The 16,209-nt window shown below is 36.2% G+C and overlaps 2 pseudogenes; both read right to left on the minus strand.

Annotated features, from left to right (window-relative positions):
- Nucleotides 1-7,639: 7,639 nt before the first annotated feature.
- Nucleotides 7,640-10,458, minus strand: LOC145114765 (uncharacterized; annotated as a pseudogene).
- A 1,263-nt stretch (nt 10,459-11,721) lies between these two features.
- LOC145114764 (flavonol 3-O-glucosyltransferase UGT89B1-like) lies at nt 11,722-16,204 on the minus strand (annotated as a pseudogene).
- Nucleotides 16,205-16,209: the final 5 nt, after the last annotated feature.

Here is a 16,209-nt window from a genome sequence, read left to right on the forward strand (position 1 = left end):
AATTTTGGAACTCAAAAGTCTTTTTTAAAAGTTATGATCTTAAGAGTTTTGAAACTTCCATAAGTTATGGATTATCAAAAGTTTTGTTGTGTTACCTTGTTTTATGAGTTAATTTAGATTAATGAAAAAACTTTGTGTTAGTTTTCAATCCAAATTAATCTACAGATTGTTCATAAAATGTGTTTTTGTAACTTGTCCTCAAGTTATATGAAAAGACACATTTATGATTCTTAAAACTCATAAATAATGTCATAGGTTACAAAATGAAGAGTCTTTTTCTCATAAATAGTATTTATGAACTCCATAACTTGTCCTCAAGTTATGGATGTTCAAGAGTCTCTTCATTTAAGTCTCTAAAACTTTAATTAAACTCATAAGTTATGAAAATCAAAGAGTTTTGAATAGTTTCAAAACTTGCCCTCAAGTTTTGGAATTTGTAAAGATTTACTTATGAATGCTTTAATTCCAAATCAAGCCCTAGAATTTTAAAAGTTTAAAATTGAACCCTTATACTATTATTATAATTTTAATTATATAGATATGTATAAGATAAAGTCAATCTTACCATTAGTAGGCCTCATTCACGAAGCCGGTCTATAAGGGGGGTATAAGGTTATTGCCTATAAAATGGCAGTTTAATGGGTGTCCACTCTCACCCACCGCTTCCTTCACTGGTGGAGGGTCGTTAGCCGAACGGGTAGGATAAATACTATACTTCTCCCTTCATTAAAAGTATAATGATAAATAATAAGTAACTAAACACTTATAAATTCCCAATCTTAGTTACTTAGGAAAATGTGAAATGGTGCTAACCTATGAAATTACACTTTGCACCTTTGTTAAGTCGTTAGTGGAGCGTGTGTGGTTAACCGGCACACTAACATGGGACTGACAATGTGTGGCGAAGGGTAACTTAAGTTTATCATGGATTGGTGGAGCGTGTGTGGTTAACCGACACATCAATTAGGTGATAAAGTTGAGGGTACCAAGTCAATTTGCATGGTTATTCACACCTTGTTTGTGATCCTCGGCATCCTAGTCACAAACTTGAGAGGGCACAATCGAGATTCAAACATGACATTGAAAGTTCAATGTATCTCAAAAGATCTAGAAGTTTCAAATCCAATTAAAACTTAATTATATTTCGTTTTCATGGTGGAAATTGGTAAATCGTCATTTACCTACCTTTAACTATTTTATAGCTTGGATTACGGCATCCCTCTTCCGATTATAAATAGGTTGTTGGATCCTAGCCTTAATATTTCATATCGGGTGTTATATTAAGGACTTTAAATCAACTAAACTTGAATTTCTCCCATTATAGATGTCTAGTTAAGACAACTATGGTCTTCCCAAATCTTTAGGAACAAGCTTTCCTATTGAAGATGATATCCCACATGGCAATCAAGGTGAAAGATTATTCCCTTTGTTGTGCATTAATGGGAATGAAAATCATGCTTCACTTCCTCCACCTCCTCCAATTATTCTCCCTATCCCACAAGTTCACATACTTGAAAAGTTCAAGGTCACTCAATCCCTATTGGACAACTGGGAGAGTCGGGTGTCGATGTCTCGAGGTAGCTGGCTGTTGACTTGGTTCTTCAATCACACCCTAATGACAGATCAAGACACGACCCTTAATGATTTTACTTATTTGCTTGATGCTGCTAAATCAGCAATGATTTGGGGCACTGGTAAAGCAAAATTTGATTGGAATATCAACTTCCCAAACTTCCATGGACATTGACAATGGTAACATTAGAAGTCCAGAAAAGCTTTCTCTTCCCAATGGAAAGGGATCGGCCATGGTCAAGTCATTTGACCTAATGGTAAAGAGAAAGGATAAGTCTGAGATAGTCTCATGTACCATTTCCAAAGAGTCCATATGTTTCTTTTGCCAAAAGAAGGGGCATTGGTTGCGAAGCTGCCAGATTTACCTGAAAGATCTGGTAAAGTCAAAAGTTTGACTCTACTTCAGGTAAAGTCCATTATCTAACTCTATTAAGTATCTTTTGGAGATTCTTAATACATAATGTAATCTAATTACATTTTGATGTTTTAGAAAATCAAAGGAAGCTTAAAGAAAGAGTATGCTGATTCTGATCGCAAAAATGGTTCGGTGATCAGAATTTTGAGCAACTGCTTAAGAGTTACGATAGATTGCTTAGGAATAGATATCAACATAGTTTTCATATGTATTTGCATTGTAAGGATAAGATTTTTCTGCAAGTTTTAAAATAAAAAAAATTGATTTATTTATTTTAAGTATCCTTACAATGGCATTTGTGAAAAATTGTTGTTTATATGTTTCCATTGTAAGCAATATTGGAAAGTAAAATTTGATTCTTTCATTTATGGTAGTGTCATAATTTACCAAATAAGGAAAGATTCTCATCACCCAAGTTTCAGTTGGATAGAAATTTGGAATCATGCAAGTTGTATTGTGTGATGAATGAGAATTTTCAGCTTTGGGAAATTAAGACTAAGACCTTGTTCACATGTATGTGTGAGTCGAGTGAAGGACTAAAGGATTGGGTACACTTGGTTGTGCGCTGATTAGGTTCACCACAAAGGTCAATACGATTATTCGTTATGATTTACTAAAGTTTAGTAAATATGGTTATGCTTACAAGTTTAAGTGTAATTCTAAAACATTGGAAAAGTTTCAATGTATGGCAGAACAGATGAGAAAAATCAAATAAGGCAGAAAGATAAAAGTTTCTCCAATCTGAAGAGATGGGAGAGTACTTGAGTATCTTGTTTTATGACTATCTTAGTGATTATGAAACCATATCACAATTGATTCTCTAAGGACACCTTAGTGCATTTGTTTGACTAAGGAGAGGAATCATAAATTGTTGAAATGGTTAAATCAAAAGATAAATCGTACTTCGTTCCAAAATCAAATCTTAGATTCATACTCTAAGATTGTAACTTGAGTGACATAATCTTAAGAAAGGTTTAAAACACTTGTCAAATATAGAGTAAAATGTTTTCTTACTCTAGTATATTTGAAATTGGTAAGTTGTGATGTTTTGGATAAGACAAAGACCAACTAAGACCAATTGTGAGAAGTGTTTAACTTGATAAGAATCCGCACTAACTCTTGAATATTTGTTTTGTCAAGGAATGGTTCTTGACAAAAAGAATCTTATATGTCAAGAGGACAGTGGGAGTCTTAAAGATCTTGAATAGTTTCAAGAACTAATCAAGAGTAAACCTATTGTTAATCACTAGCACACAACTTGAGGTTTGTAACCTATTGTGTTGACATATTCTTGTGATTAAGGTTATGACAAATTCACATGGATAGGAACACTTACACCATCAAAAATCTAAGTGTCATAAGGTTTCTCTCCGCTTCATGAAAATGATGGTGAGGAAACGCTTTCACTAAGTAGATTTCAAGTAGATAGCAATTGTGATATTTGCATTCTCAAAGTCGTTAGTGGAGCGTGCGTGGTTAACCAGCACACTAACATGGACTTATGAGAAATGGCAAAGGTCTAAACAATTGAGACTATGATTACGACATCCCTTTTCATAGTTCTGGAATTATTTAGACACACATGTGAGCTATCTAAGAAAAGGTGTATGATTTTGATTAAGTCTTGTCAAAGCAATCTCATATCAGAAATCTGAACTTTAGTAAGAAAGTCAATAAAGTATTGACTTCTAGAAGTCCAACTGTTTTCTGATACATGTCAAAACTAGTGCGAGCATAAATGTTATGCTAATAATCATCATGTTAGTGGGAGCATGATAATTATGATAAGTATTGCAAGTTAGCAATGTTAATTATAGAAAACAAAGTTTCAATTCTTGAAGTTGCAGGGGTTGGAAAAGTTGTTTTGCTATAATTAAGGGAGAGGATATACTTCATTTCAATTCTAAAATCTTGGATTGAGATTTTAATCACCTTTAGTCAAGGATATATATGTGGATTTTATGTTGGAATGGTTCAACATAAGAAAATTCTATATATTTCGTTCTCAAAATTCGATTATGATTACGACATCCCTCCTCATAGTCAAATTTTGAGAATATGGCAAATAAAAATTTTATAGCATGAATCGTGTCCCATATGCTTCGGGTATAGGATCGATTACATGTGCTATAATATTTATCCTTTCTAAATTTGTCAAATGCCTGGGGCATTAAGAAGGGAAAATGTCTAGAATTGGATATGACTAAAATGATTAAACAATTGTCGAGGACAATCTAAGGTTTACCAAAGATTGGTTGCTCGGGGACAATCTATGGTTTACCAAAGATATGACTAAAATGATTAAACAATTATCGAGGACAGTTTAATAGTGTTAATTTTGGAAGGACCATATTGACATATTCTGAAAAGAGGCAACTCTTGTTCAGAAGTGATAGTCAAAACGGGAATATGGAAATATTCTCATAGGTGGAAGTTATTCAATCTGTGTAAGATTAGAAAACTTAATGCAAGAAGGATGTTCAAACAATGTACTTTGAATATGAAACTTCGTTTCCATGGAGTTGATCTCCATTGGAATACTCTGTAATGTCTGGTGACAAGTCTTTGTGACTTTGTGCATAATCATTACAGAGGATCAGTGCATATAAGTTTAAAATCTAACAGATTTCGGTAACTGGCAGGAATTTGGAATTCTTACATTTTTCGATAAGGATTTGGGAGTGTGAAATGAGAATCATTGGAATTATGTTCAATCGATCTATTTCACAAAGTAAGGATCGTAAACAAACATAGTGTGCATATTTTATGTATGGCATAACTGGTGTTTAGAAAAACATAGTGTACATGCTTGGAGCATGGAACAACTAGTGTTTTTTAAATTCAAGTATAAAGTTGATAAAATCGAAACATTGAATAATGAGTAATCAATATGGTGCTTAGATAAAAGGTGTTTTATTTACTCTCAAAGTGTTGGGGCCATATAGGATTAGTATTATTCTTATGTTTCACTTTGCATGTTTTGACTTCCAGAATAACTAGGTCATTCTTCCCGAATGACTAAGTTATTCAAACTATCCACAATCGTTAATACATTGGAAGTAGGTATTAAATCAAGAATGTCATGAGTTGGCTTGTAGATGTCTAAGATGTTGGACATGGCAAGAGTTGCTACAACACTCATGAGTACTCATAAGTTCTGAGTATTGGATTCAACCCACGCTCATTTGAATCACTTCATGGATTTTATCACGAGTGATCATGAGACGATAATATCCTATATTCTTCAAACCTAGAGATATGAGTTGTTACTATGAGTTGGTTATACATTGATTGCACGAAAACACATTGGTAACTCGATGTTATAAAACGTGCCTTTGTGTATGATTCAACAAGTAGTAGAACAAGCCATATGAGTCGAAGTTTATCCATTCCTTTTACCCTTAAAGGGATAAAAGCGATATCTGTGGGCCCCTCGATGATTTAATGATGACACTTGTGAGTGCTTGGCCAAGCCAGGACTGATTTGATTTGTTCAATCAGTCAGTCGTCATAAATCGAAAATCGGGAAACAACAAATGGACAGAGAGAATGATTATAATCCATGTCTCAGTCCATATGATATCTAGAATGGAGGAATATATGATCCCTTCTCTAATGGACGCGTCATTGATTTGTTCATAGTTCGACAACGACTTTAAGAGCTACGATTGCTAGTCGGGTTATGAAGTCGTACTTGCAATAATAGTTTTAGACTTATCCAAGTGGGAGACTGTTGGATTAGATGTCTAAGGCCATAACTATTATTGGTATGTACTCGACCCGAGTGTAACATGGTCCATTTGGGTTGCATATCATCAGGACAATTTGTTAGGATGGACTTTTGAGAGAAGGTAATTTATGGTTTGTTAATATATTATAAGTTATAATATATTAATATGAAATCATATGTTTTAATTAGTATTGATCTAGAATTAATTTGGATTTAGTGATCAAAAGAGACTAATTAAATCTATGCGGACTAATTATGATGATTAGTTATATTTATATGTGTTGGGCTTATGATCCATGTTGGACCAAGTTTATGTATGGATACATAAATAGTTGGGCCACATGAACCATGGATCATAAAACCCATGGATATGGATTTGGGTTATACCCATGACCCTTGGAATCCACGCATATAAATACATGCTCTTAGCCTCAAAAACACCACTTGAGTCATTCATGGAGTTCATGGGTGTTTTTGGGTGCATGGAATTCTCTCTCAAGTTCTACCTTTGTCCATGATGTGTTGTGACTTCATTTGAGGCTTCCACACTATTGGGGCTAAGCTCTTTAAGGCCAAATACACCAAGACTTCAATCTCCATCAAAAGGTATGTTATCCTAACTAGTATCTTATATGGTTTATGTCAAATGTATGCTAGTTATAGGTTTAATGCCTTGGAAACCATTTGCATGTATAATTAGTGAAAACATAGATCCAAGGTATTTAGGGTTGTATGTGCACCATAGGATGTTGTATTATACCAAAAACCCAACACATACTATCAATCATTTATTTCAGAATGATTGGGTTTTCATAACTATTATACAAGTAACGTTTATATGCTTTTATGAGTCAAGCAGTACAGGTTGTTAAATTCATTTTAAACAACATAGTTAAAGTCCAGACATTATAACCAGAATCTCCAGCGGGGGATCGAAACAATGTGTGTATAGATCTATATTGGGATTGACAACCCCGCACTCGGACTGCTAGCTACAGTCAGGCATACACGCCTGTGAGTGACAAATTGTTATCAACAGCTTTCAGCGCATTCATAGCGTTGGGTCAGGCCATCTAGTCAGTATGGTTATAATAACTCATTAAAGATATTAACAATACGTTAGTGTATAATTAACTAAACTTATGTACATTTTCAAAGTACTAGTTTACAAGATACAGTTTACAGTATTAAATTACAATTTACAATAGCAGTTGATGAAACCAGACATACTCTCAGATACAAGTTTACAAAAGGATTACAAATACAGAACATTGGTTTACAATAGAACAGTTTTATGTAACTAAAACTACTTTTATTATACAGCAGAAAAAATAGGATTTTCTGGAACAGTTTACATATTCAAGAAACAGAAAACATTATTTCAAAACATAAATACTTATGCACTCACTCAACTTTTTGTTGATACTCTCTTTTCAAATTACTTGTATTCTCAGGGAACCAGTAGACAGGTACACTCCGAGCTTTTGAGAAGATGGAGCTATTTATGCCTTTTCTTCTTCTTTTGTATAACTATTTAGTTTCAGTATACAATGATGAAACACATGTAAATACTTATACTTTTTAAATATAGTGGTTGTTTGTACTCTGATTACTATAATGCATGTGTTGTGATACTACAAATGAAGTCCTCCACCCCCGGACGTTTCCGCCGTCTGGTTTGGGGGTGTGACAATTTCCAGCAGAAGAGGTGATTTCCGGTGGCTGGGTATGAGGTGATGCCCTATGGAGACGATGACATTATCAGGGAATTTGGGAAAAAATGACGGGGATGAAGGGATGATGACAACGTGCATCTATATTCTTCTCTTATTTTGATTGTTTTTTCAATTTTTTTTTAACTATAATTAAACAATTTCTTTAATTAATAAATATTTAAAAACAATAAATTAATAAGAAAAAAATTGAACAGGGGCAATAAAGTCTTTTTAACTCTGATAGGGACCAAACGCCCAACAAAATACATAATAAGGACCGTCCGACTTTTAAAAAATATGTTAGGAATTAAGCGTCCAAACAACCCAAAACCATAGGGACCATGCGTATAATTTACACTCAAAAATAATTGTGGACCATCAATTAAAAACATTACCTGAGCATATGCTTGCTAAACTGATTGAGGATCTTGAAGCATAAAATTTTCATAATCCCATCCAAAACCAATTGTGTTGTTTCATGACGTCATATAACGCACAGCGGACCAATCACTCTTCAAAGTTTTTATGCATGATTCAATATGCGGCTTTGCTTTTATTCCAAAGTTGGGAAGTGAGACTGCAAGTCGGGTTTCCACCACACCAAAGAACCCAGGCTTAAAACCATTTTTAGATTTAAAGTGAGAATCCAAATTTAATATATCAAACATAGATTCAACAAGTTTCTCGTCTTCTATGTCATTCCACTTCCTTTTATTTTTTTCTTGGGCCCTATCACTATGAACTTGTGACTCCATACCTTGAAAAGTAACAATAATGATATGTAAACAACTACAATAACATTTATTAAATATATAAGAAGTCACTAGTAACCACAAAATAACTGAAAACAAAATATTACTGAAATTTCATAAAAATGTATCACAATGTAGTTAATACAATAATGATAAATCTGTTATGCCTAGATCTCCAAGAATTAAACATTGAGTTAGCCAAGTTTTCTCTAAAAGTTGTCCATTCATTCGATGTTCTAATTGTTGTTATGTGCTCGCCTTGTGATCCAAGATATGCATCGTCATCATCATTGTTTGTGTCAATAATTTCATCATCGTCATGTGGATCATAAGGCAATTCCGTCCGTATAAAGTTATGTAGAAGGCAACACGCAAGGATAATTTTATTTTGTGTCTGAATAGGATAGAATGATGGACTTTTAAGTATATGTAAGATCCATAGAATAATTCGACTCGTCGAGTTCATGCAGTCCATTTCTTATTCAGACGTTTTTAAGCCACCCCAAAGCTCCATAATGCAGATCTAACCTCCTAGGGCATGATTTCCACGTAAAGTTGCAAACTTTACGTGCATGCATGGTCCTAAATACCAAAACCAAGCTAAGGGAAAGGTTTAACTCAAGGGGAAAGGCACAAGCTTTCTAAATCAGATAACTTTATGGCTATAGGGACCAAGAAGAGTCCAGATCTGAAGTTACAACTTCAGATCACCCCAATACACGAAATGACTCCCAAAAATGCTAAAGATGGCCCTAAACCTAAGCATGAAAAGATCTAGCTAAAGATAAGCCAAGGTAACGACTTGTTACTTTCAACATGATGCCAAGATGAAGTAGAGTCAGATCCACAAGCTCCTCTTTGCTCCAAGCTTCTTATACTTCACACCTTCTTCACGAAATGCACCAAAATCACTCTTTAAGCCTCACAACACTCAAGAACAAGGTTAATAGTGATTAGGGTTTCTTATGGCCGTCAAGAGGTGATAAGGGACTGGAGGTAAGGACTTAAGGTCCTTTAAAATAGGATGCAAACCCTAAAATTTAGGGTTTCATCTCCCAGCTCCTACTCGTCGAGTCCGGGTCCTCCGACTCGTTGAGTAGATCCAATAATCCACGCGGGCTAACCCTACACGACGAGTTGGGGCAACCAACTCGTCGAGTAAGTCCATAAACATGTATATCATGTTTTAAAACTTATACCTGGGAGTCGGGGTGTTACAGTATAGCCCATCTTTTTTAATACCCCAAAGCAACGTTCTATGACGTTCCTTGCCGCCGAGTGCTTCATGTTAAAATATTCCTCAGCCTTTTCTGGTTCATGACCATTCAACCAAGTATTCAAATGATATCTTTGACATCTAAATGGTGCGAGGAATGCTTCTCCATTCGTATACCCGACATCAACAAGATAATAGCTACCTTTACTAACTTGTAATCCCATTTTCTCGAAGCATTGCACTACGTAGTATTCTACCATCCGCAACAAATTATTCCCAGCCTGGTAATACATAAATGAATTGCACATCAAGAGTGCAAGCAACAAGTACATTCGTTGTTATTTCGCCTTTTCGGTTTCTGTATCTAGGTTTGTCTACGTCTAGTACATGTACACTTATGTGTGTCCCATCTATTGCTCCTAAACATCCCTATATATAAAATTAAATATGTATGAAATTAGAATACTAACCAAGAATAATCTATATACACAATCATGTACCTTGAACCATTTCCATTTTTCACCGGTTGAAGTTTCTGATATAGGCTCGGGTTTCTTAAACAATTCTTTTTCCAATCAAATAACAACATTGAGTACATTATTGAAATGTTTATTAATGGTCTCTCCTGATCTATGAAACTAAAAATTCGCCACACGATTTTTCACATGGTGGGCCAAAACATACAAAAATATCTCCATTTGTTCGTAGATTTGGAGATACCTAGAGGCCTTTAACTTGCCATCAATCTCAAGCATACGACACAACTTAACAAATGTTGACCAATTCATTCTTATTTGTTGTATACAAGGCTCGTCACTTTCGTATACTACCATTTTCATATACTCGTTTCTTTTCGGGTATAACATCTTGTAGCGAGGTCTAGGTGGACACATGAATATATGTATGGCAATAATAGTATTCACTAGTTAAAAATACCAATTTACTAAACTGATTATATCAATCCACAATGTACTAAATGCAACAAGTTTCTATGTTCTTTTTCGTCTATTCATTTTAAGGCGAGCCGTAACTACAATAGTAGTATATTCGTGTAACATAATGAAATATTGAAAGCATATAAAAACTAGTAAAGTGGAATATGTAAAAATGAATTATGATAGAACAGTCACAGGTGTCATACTCATAAGGATGGTTTGTTGCAAGACTCAGGGACAGACCGCCACGCGAGATTTTTGAATTACCTTAAAATTAATTTGTTTAGTTTTATTTGCAGCATGGCAAGATTTTTGGTGCATCAATTACACTATCTTGAAAACCCGTCATTGCTACGGATATTCTTGCAAGACTCAGGGACAGACCGCCACGCGAGGCTATGTTTCGAAAGACTTGTTTTGGTATGTGGTTAGATATTCCTACGGTGGTAGAGGGGGATTATTTACTTCTGCATTACGTGTTTTGGATATAAGTTGTAACAGACCCTCAGAGGGAAGTAAAATGATTTTTGAGATCGAGGGGTACGAGCTGACTCTCGGGAAAAGAGAATTATGTCTTGTAACCGGCTTCCAGTTTGATGAATATTTTGGTGGCTCTGATTCCAATCTTGGCGTCGATGTGCATGAAGGATTGCTTAATGAATTATCAGTGGGGAGGGACAATATGCGTTTAATTGTACTCTCAGTTAGAGAAGGGTTTCAATGGAAGGTTTCCTCGTCAGCCTCTGAAAGACAAGATTTTGGCATTGGTATCCAACCTTGATGAATTCAAAATGTACCATGTCGTTAATTTATAATTATCATTACTAATGTTTTTTACAAAATTAATTGTGCATTTTTTTGTCGCAAATATCCATGGGGAGGAACGTTTGCGATCAATTGTACTCTCAGTTGTACATTGTATTCAATGAGGTTGAGAACCATATACATCCTGTGAAAGCAAAAAAAAATAAAATACACAACCTTAAAAAATGACGTACACCATAAGCAGATTTTTATACACTTTAAAGGTAAAAATACATGATTACCCCTTTAGCGTTTTCTGATATTCTGATACATGATTGTTTTAGATATGGATTCTTGAGAGTTTTCATCTGTGTAGTTTGTTTGGTACCTAACAATTGAATGTTGTCCATTTGTCTGTTGGATGGTCGAAACTGAAGAAGAAGTCGTTGGAAAAATCCTCTAAAACAATTTTTAGGTACTGATTTTACTTGTTTTTCTATGTGTTAAAATATTATAGAAAATGTAATCAGTTTAAATGCATAAAGTGCTTATATTATATTGATCGAATGAAGGAATTCGTGTGACATTTTAGTATCCAGTGCTCATCATTATTGTGTTTTATCCTTTTTCTCTACTGAGATCTTAAAACTCCGATAGAAGCTTGGTGAACATATCCAAATATGTCATGGATGTTCCTTCTTTCACCACCTTGGTAGCTGCTTGGCGTAACTCCTTAATTTTAACTCGTTCTAGCCTATCACAACTCAACGTCTCATCCAACAACTGAGCCAACTCAACCGAGTCAGGAATACTCTCATTTCCTCCCTTACAAACTTGTTTCCCAACACCCAACTAATTAACTAGTAGCTTCTCATTTGTATATTGGTTTACACCTTATGGCCACGCCAGCATCACGAGACCTGCTGCAACTCCATCTAACGTCGAGTTCCACCCACAATGACTCAAAAACGACACAATAGCCTGATGTCTCAGTATAACCAAACGTGGGGCCTAACCTTTGACTATAAACCCTCGACCCCCACCCAATCTTCAAATCCACTTAGAATGAAGCTTGAATCGCTTGCCTTTATACACAAGATAAAGTGAACGTTACTAAGTTCAAGTGCACTTGTCAACGCACTCATTTCATTCTCACTTAATGTCCCTCGGCTCCCAAAGAATATATAAACAACAAAGTCATTGGGCTTTTTGTCCAACCACATGAGCAGCTCATCAGGTGGCACTGCACTCGACCCACTACGTACAATGGTAACCACCGCCATCGGGCCATCTTCGTAGGGGAGTGATGGGCCCACGACCCATACCCTATCACGTCCAATTTGTTTCTTCATGTGCTCAATATAAAACACTTCCAAATCTTCAAATGTGTTGAACATAATTCCCCAGCTACTCATATTACCTAATATACCCTTCGTAAAAGATTCCTAATCTGGTTCTCCCTTTTTGTAAGCACGCCACAGCTAGGAATGGCAACGGGGCGGGTACGGGGCGGGGCATGGTTTCCCAAACCCGCTCCGATATCTTTTGGGTACCTTATCGGGGCGCCTCATTGGGTTTCAGGTATCTTATCGGGTTTACAATAATTCATAATGAAATCTTTATTCCGTTTTAGGGCACCCCGATGTCTTATAAAAAAAATGTTCTAGCGTCCCTTTTAAATTAAAAATATAATGCATCACTTTAATAAAATAAACTGCACGTTATATTAAAAATTATTTGATTTAAGTTTAGCATATTACGTCAAAACATAAAAAAATGATCATTCACACCAGATTGTTAATAACTAAAAAGATTGTCCACAATAAGTATTTTATCTTTGAACACGTGCAATTAACATCAAAAGGTTTCGAACAATATATATATATATATATATATATATATATATATATATATATATATATATATATATATATATATATATATATATAATCGGGGCGGGGCGGGTCGGGGCGAGGATAACCACTCCTTTCCCCGAACCCGATAAAAAACCCGATAACGACCCGTTACCCGACCCGAAATGATCGGGTTTCGGGTTTCCCCGTCGGGTTCCGGCTTTTTTGCCATCCCTAGCCACAGCGGTGATCACTGCCACCAAGGAGTCGCGAGTTGGGAATTTCAGGTAAAGAAAGCAAGAAGCTTTCTCTTTCATCTTCGTCACTATTGAGCACATTAATTTCCGATTGATTCAACCATAACATATGAAAAATAGAAGAACCGAGAGCACCTGAACGAGAAAACACCACGCATTAGATACCTAGGTGGGTGGCGAGTTCATTGCTCCACCCTAGAAAGAAATCGGAAATGATGGCCACTGGTGGTGAAGGGTGGGATTGAAACCATTGGACGATGGGGTCAAACAGTTGTTGGGTGGCAATTACTTTGGCGATAAGGGGATGAGTGGTGGTCGGTTTCATAGAAGAGGAGTTTGTGGAGGGGAGAGGGGTATGAGGACATGGGTGGACGCAGGATTTTATAGTATGGGTTTCACGAAAATTTTTAGTATTGTCATGATAGTAGGAAAAAAAATCAAGTTACATTACGTCCGAAAAACCGGGCGTTGTCAGTACCACTACTGACACCATAGTAAAACCGTCATTGTATGAGGAGATGAAAGGGTGGAGTAGAGTGAGGTTGGAGGGGGAGATGATGATGATGATGGTGAGGCCATGACGGAGGAGGAGGTGGATGAAGTCGAGTAAGGGGATAATATGGTTGGAGCCATCAATAGGGTAGAAGAGTAAATGTGTGTTGTCAGTCATGTTTAAGTCATTAATAGATGATAATTGTGCTATTAAGGTTGATATTTATAAGCTTAATATTGATAGGGTAAAACTTGACTTTGGCATTTTTTTTATGAATTCTTAAGAGTTAAGAGTCATGCCCATTGTTTAGATTGTCTAGAATTATGAAAGAGGTATTAATTAGTATTTCGTGCATAACAACTTATGTAAACCATTAGACATTTGCAACAGATCGCATGAAGGGTCAGATAGTCTAATAATAAATTGAAACCAAAACACAGCAGCTTATGTTAAGACATAGATGTTCGTGACATATCCATCGAGTCAAAAGCCTCCATATTAGACAACTGTAAGGGAGCACCAATTTGTGACAGCTGAACCTACGACTAAACCAACCGAAAACAATCGACTGACACCAGTAACTTATGCATATCTTAAGAAAGAGATACACACACCAGGCGACATATCTATCTATCTTTCTACTTTTTAGCCAGAGAAACGTATTTGACTTAATTTCCTCCAAAATCCATGATAGGGATGTTACCACATTGTTGAAAGTGCGGTCATTTCTTGCCTTCCATATGAACCAAAGAGTAATCAAGAGAATCTCATGCATCACTTTCTTTTGTGTTGGGGAACGACAAAAACAATGTGAGAGTGCTAACAATTGTTCCAGATTTTCTTACATCCAATTAAGGGTGCAAACGAGCCGAGTCGAGCCCGAGCCTGACCAGGCTTGGCTCGGGCTCGTTTAAGTTATAAGGGGCTCGAGCTCGAGCTCGACTTGATTTGAGCTTCATTGTATTGAGCTCGGCTCGAGCTCGTAAAGAATTATACAAGCTCGACTATGGTTCAATCTCGACTCGTTTTTTGTCTAACATGCCTTAATAAGCTTAGGCTCGGTTCGAGCTTGGTAAGAAGCTCGTTTACTAATACCCTCTATCCTTAATTCCCCAAATATGTTTTTATTTTAATATATAAAAATAATAATAAATTATATTATATACAAGCTCGTTTAGGCTCACGAGCCTAATCAAACCTACATAGGATCGAACTCGAGCTCGTTTAATAAACGAGCTTAATATTAAGCTTGAGCTTGGCTCGGGCTCGTTTAAAATCGGTTTCGAGTCGATCTTTTAACGAGCTGATCCCAAGTAGCTCACGAGTAGTTTGGCTGTTTGCATCCCTACATCCAATTCACACCAATTCCTGTGTAGCTCCCAAATCTCCATTACATTTTGGCACTGCAGAAAGAGATGGGTTTCAGACACACCACATAGTGAACACATTGTAGATGTGAGAGCCACTCCTCTTTTTAAAATCGCCACTTTACACGGGAAACGATTAGGTACCGCATGCCACCCAAAAAAATTATTTTTAATTGGGACCCGGTTGTTCCAATGGTGTTTATACGGGAGGTTTTGATGCCGACTCCCACAAATGCCGCAAGGAGCTGACCGCGAAAGATCCAGAGATGTTTGCAGTCCACTTCCACCTATCAACTAAACAAGTAAGGCTGACTTCCTAGAGCACTAAATTGCAACAAGTAAATTCGATTTTTTCCTCCACTGTTGTAGGCAGTGGCGGATCCAGGATAAATATCAACCGGGGTCCACTCTATAACTAAAAATAGTCCATTCCGACGGCGATGGCCGGAGATCCCTCAGGCAACTGTAGCATTCCTTTGACAATGGTGGCAGCAGGAAGAAAGCAACAAATTGACGTGGTTTCTTAAGAGTTATAAAAGTAGATGGAGTTTTTGATGATTTTTTCAAAGGAAATGAAAAAAATCTAATGGTGAAAACTAAAATTGGGTAAAAATATATCCATTAGAGCATACTTTAAATAAGAGAAGATGCTCAAGAGGGTGCCAAGAGAGGGGCATCTGCACAAATTTAAAAGACTCTTTTCCAAACCCAGACCCATGCGAATCTGTCCCTAATTTTATGATAGAGATCTTTGACCATGCATTGCTTTTGCGATTCAAGTTTAAACAGCAGCGGAGAAATATCTTTTAGAATTCCAACCCCACTCCAATCTTCATGCCAAAATGCCGTTAGATTCTCATTTCCTAATTCTTTTTTGAATAGTTCAGCAATATTAATAATTACTGTGGCAAAGTCTTTAGTTATACTCAGAATGTTTTTCCAAATGCAAGATACCTCTAAACTAACTGGGAAGAATTTCCAAGTCCAGTCCATTCTATGAAGAGATATGACTAGTTTCCCCCAATGGGGAGAAGGGTCCGACTTGAGTCTCCAAAGCCATTCGACTAGTAGAGCTAGATTAGAAGTCCTGAGACTGATGACCCTATGTTTGATTGTAGGTATGAACCGGTAGAATCTCTACATATGGGGGTTCAACCTTA

The sequence above is a fragment of the Lactuca virosa genome, chromosome 5 (assembly GCF_052849685.1).
Source record: "Lactuca virosa cultivar CGN04683 chromosome 5, Lactuca_virosa_CGN04683_v6, whole genome shotgun sequence".
In the NCBI taxonomy this organism is placed as follows: Eukaryota; Viridiplantae; Streptophyta; class Magnoliopsida; order Asterales; family Asteraceae; genus Lactuca; species Lactuca virosa.